The sequence below is a fragment of the Oryx dammah genome, unplaced genomic scaffold (genome assembly GCF_014754425.2).
Source record: "Oryx dammah isolate SB20612 unplaced genomic scaffold, SCBI_Odam_1.1 HiC_scaffold_1, whole genome shotgun sequence".
Taxonomy (NCBI): domain Eukaryota; kingdom Metazoa; phylum Chordata; class Mammalia; order Artiodactyla; family Bovidae; genus Oryx; species Oryx dammah.
The window spans coordinates 24042287-24055141 of NW_024070185.1; the positions used below are offsets into that span (position 1 = coordinate 24042287).

Sequence of the window (12855 nt, forward strand, 5' to 3'; positions counted from 1 at the left end):
TTTCTCACTTCCACTGTATAATCATAAGGGATTTGATTTAGGTCATACCTGAATGGTCTAGCGGTTTTCCCTACTTTCTTCAATTTAAGTCTGAATTTTGCAATAAGGAGTTCATGATCTGAGCCACAGTCAGCTCCTGGTCTTGTTTTTGCTGACTGTATAGAGCTTCTCCATCTTTGGCCACAAAAATGTAATCAATCTGATTTTGGTATTGACCATGTGGTGATGTCCATGTGTAGAGTCTTCTCTTGAGTTGTTGGAAGAGGGTGTTTGCTATGACCAGTGCATTCTCTTGGCAAAACTCTATTAGCCTTTGCCCTGCTTCATTCTATATACCAAGGCCAAATTTGCCTGTTACTCCAGGTGTTTCTTGACTCCCTACTTTTGCATTCCAGCCCCCTATAATGAAAAGGACATCTTTTGGGGGGTGTTAGTTCTAGAAGGTCTTGTAGGTCTTCATAGAACCATTCAACTTCAGCTTCTTCAGCGTTACTGGTTGGGGCATAGACTTGGATTACTGTGCTATTGAATGGTTTGCCTTGGGAATGAACAGAGATCATGCTGTCGTTTTTGAGATTGCATCCAAGTACTGCATTTCGGACTCTTGTCGACCATAATGGCCACTCCATTGACCCTTAAGAATAAGTTAAACTTCCTTCTCATGGCTTCCAAGGCCCTTTCATGAGTGGACTCTGCTGACACCTCCAGTGCCACTTCCCTTCTTTCCACTGCCCCCATGCTCTACCCCAGATTCCTATCTTAACCATTTTCATTTGCTGAGCACCTGAATATTTATGCTCTTTGTCACATTTGAGCCTTTAAATGTGCTATCTTCACTGTCTGGGACTCCCTAGCCTTTCCCGGCTAAGACCCACTGGTTCATCAGCCCTCAGTTAAATGTTACTTCCTCCAGGAAGACTTCACCACTACCACCATCCCAGTGGTTGGGTAAGGTCCTCCTCTTACTTGTTCCCAACATAGTGGCGCCTTCTTGCTGTTGCAACACTTCTTACACTGTACAGTAATTGTGTCGCCTTGTTGTATCCCTTGAGCCTAAAAGCAATCTGAGGTAAGGCAACATGTCTGGGATCATTTATATTCTCTGCCTGCAGCAGTTTCCAGCATATAATGGATACAGGGTGCATAGCTGTTGAATGAGGAATCAGGCAATCAGTCAACTTTTTAAGTATTCTTTAGTGCTCCCTAATAAATGCTTTATTTCATTTCATCCTCTTAACTAAGGGAGATGCTATTTCCCTCCATTTTGTGTTGAAGGAATTTGAACCTTCTTTTTTAAAATTAATAAAAAAATTTTTATTGGAGTATAGTTGCTTTACAATTTTTGTTAATTTCTACTGTACAGCAAAATGAATCAGCTATACGTATATATCTGTATATCCCCTCCTTTGGGGGTTTCCTTCCCATTTAGGTCACTACAGAGCACTGAGTAGAGTTCCCTGCGCTATGCAGTAGGTCCTCATTAGTTATCTACTTTATACGTAGTGTCAATAGTATGTATGTGTCAGTCCTGTCTCCTAGGGGCTTCCCTTATAGCTCAGTTGGTAAACAATCCGCCTGCAATGCAGGAGAGCTCGGTTCAGTTCCTGGGTCGGGAAGACCCCCCGGAGAGGGGATAGGCTACCCACTTCAGTATTCTGGCCTGGAGAATTCCATGGCCTGCCTAGTCCATGGCATCGCAAAGAGTCAGACACGACTGCACGACTTTCACACACGAATCTCCCAATTCATCCCACACACCCCTTTCCTCCTTGGTGTCCATATGTTTTTTTCTACATCTGTGTCTCTATTGCTGCTTTGCAAATGAGATTATCTATTATCTATATGATTTTTCTAGATTACACTTTGTTTTTCTCTTTCTAACTTACTTGACTCTCTAGGTATGACACTCTCTAGGTCCATCCATGTCTCTACAAATGACTCAATTTCATTCCTTTTTATGGGTGAGTAATAGTCCATTGTATATACAGGCCTTTACTTCTGTGGCCTAATCATCCCTGTAGTTAGGAAATAGTGAACCTGGGATGTGAATCATTTTCCTACCACACTGTGCTGAAATAAAGGGATTGCCAAAATGAGGGACAACTGACAGAAATGAGTGAAGTTTCAGGTGAGTTTTTCAAGAGAGAATTCAGGCAAAGACTCATTCTGACAAAGCAGTTGGATCCTCTTTCAACTTTCACTTAGCATGGATGGAATCTTCCCAACCAGAACTCAGAATAAAGCCGCTGAAAATAGTTATTAAGGGAAGTTGATCCATTTCGTCTTAAAAGTACTTTCCCGGTTGGCAGTCTTGAAAATGTCTATGCTCCTATAGCTTTATTGGCTTTTTAAAAAAAATTTTTTATGTGTCCCAAGAGTTCCAGTGGCGACAATGTGAAGGTTACACAGACTTATTTCACACCTAGTGGAAAATTTTATGTCTTTCTCTCTTCTGACAGCACCTGGTTACACTGATTAAATCCCTGTGGGTGGTTGTCTTCCAGTTCAGCCTGTTGGTTCATGTTTATTTTTCCAGAAAGAACTCAGAGAAATTCTGAAAATAGAAAAGGAATTAAAAATATCATTTTATTGCTTTTATATTTTAAAAAAGCATGTTCATAGTAGAAAATACAGATAAGCAAACACAGAAGAAAATTTTAAACTCCTTTCACTCCACTGCTGCTGCTATTTTGGTAATTACCCTTCTTATCTGTCTTACTGTCATGCACGGAATCTTGCTCTTTCCATCTGTGTCTCTGTCTTTTTCACTCATGTGTATGAATCTATACATACTTTTTAATTTTACCATTTAATATACAGAACTAATTCTTTAAAAAAATCAGCCTGTTTAATCACCATTTAATGCAAATATCCCAAGTCTTTAATTGTCTGCCTCAGTGCTTCTCAAACTTAAATGCATTGTGAATCACTGGCTACTGCTGCTGCTTAGCTGCTTCAGTCGTGTCCAACTCTGTGCGACCCCATGGACTCTAGCCTGCCAGGCTCCTCTGTCTGTGGAATTTTCCAGGCAAGAATACTGGAGCGGGTTGTCATACCCTTCCCCATGCCATCTTCCCAACCCAGGGATCGAACCTGGGTCTCCTACATTGCAGGCAGATTCTTTACCACTGAGCCACCAGGGAAGCCCAGAACTATTCAGAATGCAAAAGCTCAGACCTGGCTCCAGACCTACTGAATAAGAAAATGCATGTTAACAAGTTCCAGGTGAAAGTGAGGGGCATCTCTGGTGGCTCAGTAGTAAAGAATCCGCCTGCACTGCAGGAGATGCAGGTTCGATCCCTGGGTCGGGAAGATCCTCTGGAGAAGGAAACGGCCACCCACTCCAGTATTCTTGCCTGGGAAATCCTTGGACAGAGGATCCTGGTGGGCCACAGTCCATGGGGTCTTATAGAGTCGGACATGAATGAACCACTAAACAACAGCAAACAGCAGGTGAAAGTGATGGGGTTGGTCCAGGGACCACATTTCAGTAGCAAACGCTGACATCCTGCCTGAAACATGCTGTGTCCCTAGAGTCAATGTGTCAGAGTTTACGTGACATAGTCCCGTGTTGTCAAACATCAGAGATATTTCCAGTTTCCCTGTAAGGATGAGGCACATGTTTATAAGTATTAGCCCACATCCAACATCATTTCTTAGGAAAAAATATCTGTAAGCAGTTTTCTGAGTCATACATATTTTTAAGGGGGAGATAATTTATTTTTAAAGAGTCCAAGATAGTAATTAATCCCACCTCACAGCACATAAGACTCAAATGTAGCTGTGGCACTTCCTGTCACAACTGCTTTTCCCGCTATCTGCAGGGAACCAGCACAGAGCTTTCTTTGATATTTTTTATAATTATGACCACAGTGTTGTTATTATTCAAAATACCTTCCCTCTGTCCTTTCTTAAATTCATCTAATCTTATTCACTCTTTAACAAGCAGTTTTAATCTCACTTTCTCCAGAAAGCCTTCCCTAGTTGTCCAACTAACTGTGAACTCACTTGCTAAACATTTACATTGTTACTCCCTCAGCCAGTTATCTCAAAGCAGGCTTATGTACTTTCCCTTGATGCCATTTAAATATGACACTTGGCATCCCTCATCTCCATGACTAGACTGTGAACTGCTTATGGGAATGTGTGCTCCATCCAAGTCCTTTGAGACTCCCCTCACAGGGATCTACTCCAGAAGGGACGTGGGTGCAACTGAAAGAGCCACAGTTTGGAACGAGAAGGTCTGTGTTGGAGGTGCAGCTCTGTCATTTACCATCTTGTGTGATGGAGGAGCAAGTCATTTAACCTCTCTGAGCCCTAATTTTGTCATCTGTAAGTTGGGGAAAATATCTACAGGTTACTTAATCAGGTTGCTGTGCAAATTAAGATTCTGATCCATTATATTGCTTTCCAAAATTTAAATAATTCTCGAAAACAATCTCAACTTAGATCTTAGATGTCTCTAAATTTTATCTCATACATGCAAACCTCTTTCATCTTCTCCACCCCTTACAAAAATGAGCATATCTTGGACTCAAAGACCTTTACCCAGCACCAGTATCCAGCAGGAATTAAAGAGTGTTGCCTTGTTTTCATTGCATTTATTTACTTTCTACTTATGACAAGCAATATTGGTTTTCTAGCTGTAGGAGTGACATGAAGTTCACATTTTAAATAAACTTTTTTAAGTTAGACAAGGCAAGTTAGTGTAAAGTAAAATGCTTGATAAATAGTAGAGCATAAGTTATGAAAATATGGCAAAATATCATGCTGCTGTTATAAAAATGACTGAAGTTTGAGAAACATCTTACCATAGGAAGCCTCATTCCAACTGTAAAGCAAAATACAGAGATCAGTTGTTACTTTAGCTATTATTATGTAACCTATTGGAAGTCCAGTTCTGTGAGTTGTTCTCCAAGAGCCCATGATATAATAGTGTTAGTTGCTCAGTCATGTCTGACTCTTTGCAACCCCATGGATTGTAACCCACCAGCGTCCTTGGTCCATGGAATTCTCCAGGCAAGAATACCAGAGTGGGTTGCCATTTCCTTCTTCACATGATATGATAGATTCTCAATAAAAAACACATGTGTGATTAAAAATAGACCCGAAAGTTGGGGAGAACAAGATGGCAGAGAAGTAGTAGGTGGATGTGGAGTACATCTCTTTCCATGGATACATCAGGAATACATCTTCAGACAGAGAAGTGCATCCAGAATACCAGCTGAGAGCAGACAGGAGTTCCTGACCAGAGGAAAATAATATATAGGACCACGCAAAACTCGGTAGGATGAAGAAACTCGGGGGGAAAAACAGGAGTGTCAGTAGGACTGGACCTGCCCTCGGCGGGTAGGGGAACTGAAGCAGGGGTCCAATCCCCACATCGGGGCAATTGTCTGAGTCAGAGGAGAAACATTTAAGGCTGAGAGTGAAACAGCTGATCTGTGGCAGCCTAAACAGAATGAGAATCATACAGTCCTTGCCACAGCCATACATACCCTGGACAGGGATGTGGGTCCCCTAGAAGGCACAGCGGCTGGGAGCTGGAAATTAGGGATTGTGGAGCAATCCCAGGGTGAGGGCTGCTATTGACTGTGGAGAGACAGATCGAGGGGATGTGAGGGAGGAGACTGAGGTGGGAAATGCCTGTGAAGGAAAGCGATACTGCTGAGTCACGCGTAGTGGGTAGAGCCATCACCATAGCCTCTCTCTCCCCACATGCCAGCATCGGCAGCTGAACAGTAGAGACACTGGCCCATCAAATGCCTGACACACTGAACTACAGAGCAGGATGCCACCCAGAGTGCTCCTTTATGTGAATGATGCAAACTACAGAAAAAGACCCCACCTTTAAGTGCCTGACGCACCGATCTACAGAGTAGGACCCCAGCCAGGGGGCACCCCCTATGTGCCTGATGCGTGGAACAACAGAGGAGGATCCCAGGAAAGGGATCCCTCTAAGGGCCTGAACAGGCAGACCTACGGAGAAAGACTGGCCAGAGAGGCCTTCTGATCGCCAGCTACAAGAGGCTCGATAAAGACTCTGATACGACTATAACTCCTGCTGTGGAGGCAGTCTATGTCCCTTCACACTTGACACCACCAGGGACCCCACAAGCCAAGCAGCTACACCACCTTCACACTCAACTCTCACTGGGACAGAGCTGCCTCAGGCCAAACAAGTCTTGTGTCTATGAGTGCAGGGTTGCTTCAGTCGTGTCTGTCTCGTTGTGACCCTGTAGACTGTGGCCTGCCAGGCTTCTCTGTCAGGGATGGGGGGTTCTCCAGGCAAGAATACTGGAGTGTATTGGCCAATACTAGTTGCCATCCCCTTCTAGAGCACTATATTTCCTGTTGCCCTAGCCACCAACTCCCCTGAGTACCTGGTGCTGCCAGAAGCCCTGTGACCCAAGCAGCTGCACCACCTCCACACCTGGCCCTCACAGGAGCAAACCCAAGCCCTCCAAGGCAGCTACAGGAGCAAACTCCGGTGGACAACCCACATGCAGAGGTGGAAATAAAACCACAATTGAAACCCAGGGGCAATGTGGCTAAAGAAGACCCAAAACCTTCAAATTAAATCCACATGATCAATTAGGCAGACTCTGTGTCTATGGAATATATAAAAGATCATTGAGTGCTCGCTTCGGCAGCACATATACTAAAAAAATTGGAACAATACAGAGAAGATTAGCATGGCCCCTGTGCAAGGATGACACGCAAATTTGTGAAGCGTTCCAAAAAAAAAAAAGATCATTGAGAGTTCCCACAAAAGAAAACTCACTAGTTCTGATAGCTGTGGACATTGGAGGCAGGAACACACAGGAGTAGGACCAGATTAGAATCTGAGCTGCCCTGACAGCAGGTCAGAGATCAGCACAGAGTTGGAGGGCATAGAGGTGGAGTGTGACTCCCAGCAAGGGAAAGGACTCTGACAGCAGCAACTCAGGAAAAGCATTTATTATTCTTATGTTTTGACTTGTTCTCTAGATTCTTTTGGATTTCTTTTTTTCTTTTTCCTTTTTTTTCTCTGTTGTAGTATTTTATTGGCACTATGAAATCTAATTAAGCTTTTGAGCTTTCTTTTTCCTCAGTCACATTTTTAATTGTTGTTATAAACCTCTGCCTCTGTGTTGGGCTTTTGCAGTTCTGTGGAGTTTTCCCTTTTTCTTTTTTTTTTTTTAATTTTTAATTTTTTAAACCTATTATTATTTTTTTCTACATTTATTCCTTTGTTTGCTTTTCCTACTGTTCTTTTCCCCTTGCAGTTAATCTTTAATGTATATAAATCTTCATCTATCTCTATTTAACTTTGCATTATCTATTCTTTCTTTATTTTCTTTCTTTCCTTTCCTCTCAACATATTTGTTAGTTTTGTTTTCATTGCTTTAGTTTTGTTTTCCAATTTGTGCTTTAGTTAGTTTTGCTCTTAATTGGTAAATAATAATTTTTGATTTCATTTGTTCACCAGGCCAATACTTTATTTTTGTTGGACTGTTTTGACTTTGCTCATGTGTGTATATGTATGTGTGTATATTCCATTATTTTAATTATTATTTCCCTGATTTAATAACTGCCATTTGCCTGGGGTTCATCCTTGGTTTCTTATTTTTGGATATTTGTTTTACTCTCCCTTAATGCCATAACAAACCACTTGTGGAATCTTAGTTCGGGACCAGAGAGCAAGCCCTGAGCCTTTGGAGTGGGAACACTGTCTCTAAGACCCTAGACTACCAGAGAACTAACCCTAGGGAGTACCAGATAGTGAGAACTCACACAAAGGAAACCACTTGTATGCAAGACCCAGCATCACCCAACCACCGGTAGCACTCTGTGCAGGATGCCTCATCTAAACAACAAACAAAACAAAAATACAAACCCAGTCATCAGCAGACAGGATTACCACCTCACTCAGCCTTGCCCATCAGAGGAAAAACAAATAAACAAAAGCTCAGCACAAATCTTACCCTACACAAAGCTTACACAAACCACCGGACCAGTTTTAGGAGGGAAGAGACCAAAAGGAAGAAAGAATTCAACCTTGAAGCCTGGGAAAAATGAAAGTGAAGTCACTCAGTCATGTCTGACTCTTTGCAACCCCATTGACTGTAGCCTACTAGGCTTCTCCATCTGTGGGATTCTCCAGGCAAGAATACTGGAGTGGGTTGCCATTTCCTTCTCCAGAAGCCTGGGAAAAGGAGACCTCAAACACAATAAGTTAAAAAAAAAATAATGACAAGGCAGAGAAATATTACACAAATGAAGGAACAAACTAGAAACACAGAAGTCCGAATAAATGAAGAGGAAATAGGCAAACTACCTCTCTCAGCCGCTGCCCCTGACCTCAGATGTGGGGTATCTCCTCTCAGCCACGCGTAGTGCGCCAGTCGCAGCTGCCTATGCTAGTAAAGTAATGCTCAAAATTCTCCACGCCAGGCTTCAGCAATACGTGAACCATGAAATTCCTGATGTTCAAGCTGGTTTTAGAAAAGGCAGAGGAACCAGAGATCAAATTGCCAACATCTGCTGGATCATGGAAAAAGCAAGAGAGTTCCAGAAAAACATCTATTTCTGCTTTATTGACTATGCCAAAGCCTTTGACTGTGTAGATCACAATAAACTGTGGAAAATTCTGAAAGAGATGGGAATACCAGACCACCTGACCTGCCTCTTGAGAAACCTGTATGCAGGTCAGGAAGCAACAGTTAGAACTGGACATGGAACAACAGACTGGTTTCAAATAGGAAAAGGAGTACATCAAGGCTGTATATTGTCACCCTGCTTATTTAACTTCTATGCAGAGTACATCATGTGAAACGCTGGACTGGAAGGAACACAAGCTGGAATCAAGATTGCCAGGAGAAATATCAATAACCTCAGATATGCAGATGACACCACCCTTATGGCAGAACGTGAAGAGGAACTCAAAAGCCTCTTGATGAAAGTGAAAGAGGAGAGTGACAAAGTTGGCTTAAAGCTCAACATTCAGAAAACGAAGATCATGGCATCCAGTCCTATCACTTCATGGGAAATAGATGGGGAAACAGTGGAAACAGTGTCAGACGTTTTTGTTGGGGGCTCCAAAATCCTGTAGATGGTGATTGCAGCCATGAAATTAAAAGACGCTTACTCCTTGGAAGAAAAGTTATGACCAACCTAGATAGCGTATTCAAAAGCAGAGACATTACTTTGCCAACTAAGGTCCATCTAGTCAAGGCTATGGTTTTTCCAGTAGTCATGTATGGATGTGAGAGTTAGACTGTGAAGAAGGCTGAGCGCCGAAGTATTGATACTTTTGAGCTGTGGTGTTCGAGAAGACTCTTGAGAGTCCCTTGGACTGCAAGGAGATCCAACCAGTCCATTCTGAAGGAGATCAGCCCTGGGATTCCTTTGGAAGGAATGATGCTAAAGCTGAAACTCCAGTACTTTGGCCACCTCATGTGAAGAGTTGACTCATTGGAAAAGACTCTGATGCTGGGAGGGATTGAGGGCAGGAGGAAAAGGGGATGACAGAGGATCATATGGCTGGATGGCATCACTGACTCGATGGATGTGAGTCTGAGTAAACTCTGGGAGTTGGTGATGGACAGGGAGGCCTGGCGTGCTGTGATTCATGGAGTCACAAAGAGTCGGACATGATTGAGTGACTGAACTGAACTGAACTGAGAAGGAATCAATAGCAGAATATCTGAAGTCAAAGAATGAATCAGTCAGCTGGAAGATAAACTGGTGGAAATAACTTCTGAAGAGCAGAATAAAGTAAAATGAATGAAAAGAACTGAGGATAGTCTCAGAGACCTCTGGGACAATATCAAACATGCCAACATTCAAATTGTAGGGGTCCCAGAAGAAAAAGATAAAAAGAAAGTGTATGAGAAAATTTTTGAAGAGATTATAACTGAAAATTTCCCCAACATGGAAAAGGAAATAGTCAATCAAATCCAAGAGGCACAAAGAGTCCCAAATAGGATAAACCCAAAGAGAAACACGCCAAGACACATATTAATCAAACTAACAAAAGACTGCTACTGCTGCTGCGAAGTCGCTTCAGTTGCATCAGACTCTGTGCGACCCTGTAGACAGTAGCCCACTTCTGTCCCTGGGGTTCTCCAGGCAGGAATTCTGGAGTGGGTTGCCATTTCCTTCTCCAATGCATGCATGCATGCTAAGTCACTTCAGTAGTGTCTGACTCTGTCTGACCCAATGGACAGCAGCCCACCAGTCTCCTCTGTCCACAGGATTCTCTAGGTGAGAATACTGGAGTGGGTTGCCATTTCCTTCTCCCAACAAAGACTAAACACAAAGAAAAAATATTAAAAGCAGCAAGGGAGAAGCAACAAATAACATACAAGGGAAACCCCATACATTTAACAGCTGATCTTTCAGCAGAAACTCTGCAGGCCAGAAGGGAATGGCAGGATATCTTAAAGTACTGAAAGAGAAAAATCTAAAACCTAGATTATTGCACCTGGCAAGAATCTCATTCAAAATTGTTGGAGAAATCAAAAGCTTTTCAGACAAGCAAAAGTTAAGAGAATTCAGTACCACCAAACAAGCTTTACAACAAATGATAAAGGGACTTATATAGTCAAGAAATACAAGAGAAGAAAAAAGATCTACAAAATCAACCCCAAACAATTAAGAAAATGGCAATAGGGAGATATATATCAATAATTACTTTAAATGTAAATAGATTAAATGCTCCAACCAAAGACACAGACTGGCTGAATGGAGTAAAAAAAACAAGACCCCTATTTATGCTACAAGAAACCCACTTCAGACCTAAAGACATATATAGACTGAAAGTGAGAGGATGGAAAAATATATTCCATACAAATGGGAAGCAAAAGAAAGCTGCAGTAGCAATCTCCATATCAGACAAAATAGATCTTAAAGAATATTACAAGAGATAAGGAAGGACACTACGTAATGATCAAGGGATCAATCCAAGAGGAAGATATAACAATTGTAAATATATGTGCACCCAACATAGGAGCACTTCAATACACAAGACAAACTCTAACTAACAGACATAAAGGAGAAATTGACAATAACACAATAATAGTAGGAGACTTTAACACCCCACTCACAGCAATGGACAGATCATCAAAACAGAAAATTAATAAGGAAACACAAGTCTTAAATGATACATTAGATGAGATGTATCTCATTGTTATCTTCAGGACATTCCATCCAAATGCAGAAGAACACACCTTCTTCTCAAGTGCACATGGAACATTCTCCAGGATAGAACACATCTTGGGTCATGAATCCAACCTCAGTAAATTTAAGAGAACTGAAATCGTATCAAGCATCTTCTCTGACCACAACACTATGAGACTAGATATCAATTACAAGAAAGAAACTGTAAAAACCACAAACACATGGAAATTAAACAACACATTTCTAAATAACCAACAGGTGACTGAAGAAGTCAAAATGGAATTCAAAAAATCTCTAGAAACAAATGACAATGAAAACACGAAAACTCAAAATCTATGAGATGCATGAAAAGCAGTTCTAAGAGGGAAGTTTATAGCAATACAATCCTACCTTAAGAAACAAGAAAACCATCGAATAAACAACCTAACTGTACACCTAAAACAACTGGAAAAAGAAGAACAAAAAAAATTAGTAGAAGGAAAGAAATCATAAAGATCTGAGCAGAAATAAACAGGAAAAAAAATAAAAGAAATAATAGTAAAGATTCATAAAGCTAAGAACTGGTTCTTTGAGAAGATAAACAAAATTGACAAGCCTCTAGCCAGACTCGTCAAGAATAAAAGAGAAGAATCAAATCAACAAAATTAGAAATGAAAAAGGAGAGGTTACAACAGACAGTGCAGAAATACAAAGGATTATAAGAGACTGTTATGAACAACCATATGGCAATAAAATGGATAACCTGGAAGAAATGGACAGATTCTTAGAAAAGTTCAAACTTCCAAGACTGAACCAGGAAGAACTAGAAATTATGAACAACCCAATTACAAACACTGAAATTGAATCCGTGATCAAAAGTCTCCCAAAAAACAAAAGCCCAGGACCAGGTGGCTTCACAGGAGAATTCTATCAAACATTCAGAGAAGAGCTAATGCCTATGCTTCTAAAACTCTTTCAAAAAATTGCAGAGGAAGGAACACTTCCAAACTCATTCTACAAGGCCACGATTACCCTGATACCAAAAGCAGACAAAGACAATACACAGAAAAGAAATCTGCAGGCCAGTATCACTGATGAACATAGATGCAAAAATCCTCAACAAAATTCTAGCAAACAGAATTCAGCAACCCATCAAAAAGCTCATACACCATGAACAAGTTGGGTTTATTCCAGCATTCTTCAATATACACAAGTCGATCAATATGATACACCATATTAAAAAATTGAAAGATAAAAATCATATGATAAACCTAATAGATGCAGAAAATGCCTATGACAAAATGCAGCACCTATTTATGATTAAAACTCTTCAAAAAATGGGCATAGAAGGAACCTACCTCAACATAGTAAAGGCCATATGTGATAAGCCTATAGCAAACATTCTCAATGGTGAAAAGCTGGAAGCATTCCCCTAAGATCAGGAACAAGACAAGGGTGTCCACTTTTGCCACTGTTATTCAACATAGTTCTGGAAGTCCTAGCTATAGCAATCAGAGAAGAAAAAGAAATAAAAGGAATCCAAATCATAAAAGAAGAAGTAAAGCTCTCACTGTTTGCAGATGACATGATACTGTACATAGAAAACCCTAAAGATAGTATCAGAAAATTACTAGAGCTAATCAGTGAATTTAGCAGAGTTTCAGGATACAAAATCAATAGCCAGAAATTACTTGCACTTCTATATACTAACAA

General features: G+C 41.0%; 1 protein-coding gene and 1 non-coding gene across 4 annotated transcripts in view; both read left to right on the plus strand.

The window, feature by feature from the left end:
* SLC24A2 (solute carrier family 24 member 2) overlaps positions 1–12855 on the plus strand; it is a 276734-nt gene that overhangs the window by 84273 nt on the left and 179606 nt on the right. The gene's annotated exons all lie outside the window — the stretch shown is intronic.
* On the plus strand, positions 6638–6747 carry LOC120867971. Its single transcript, XR_005722101.1, has one exon. It is a non-coding gene; the product is annotated as a U6 spliceosomal RNA (small nuclear RNA).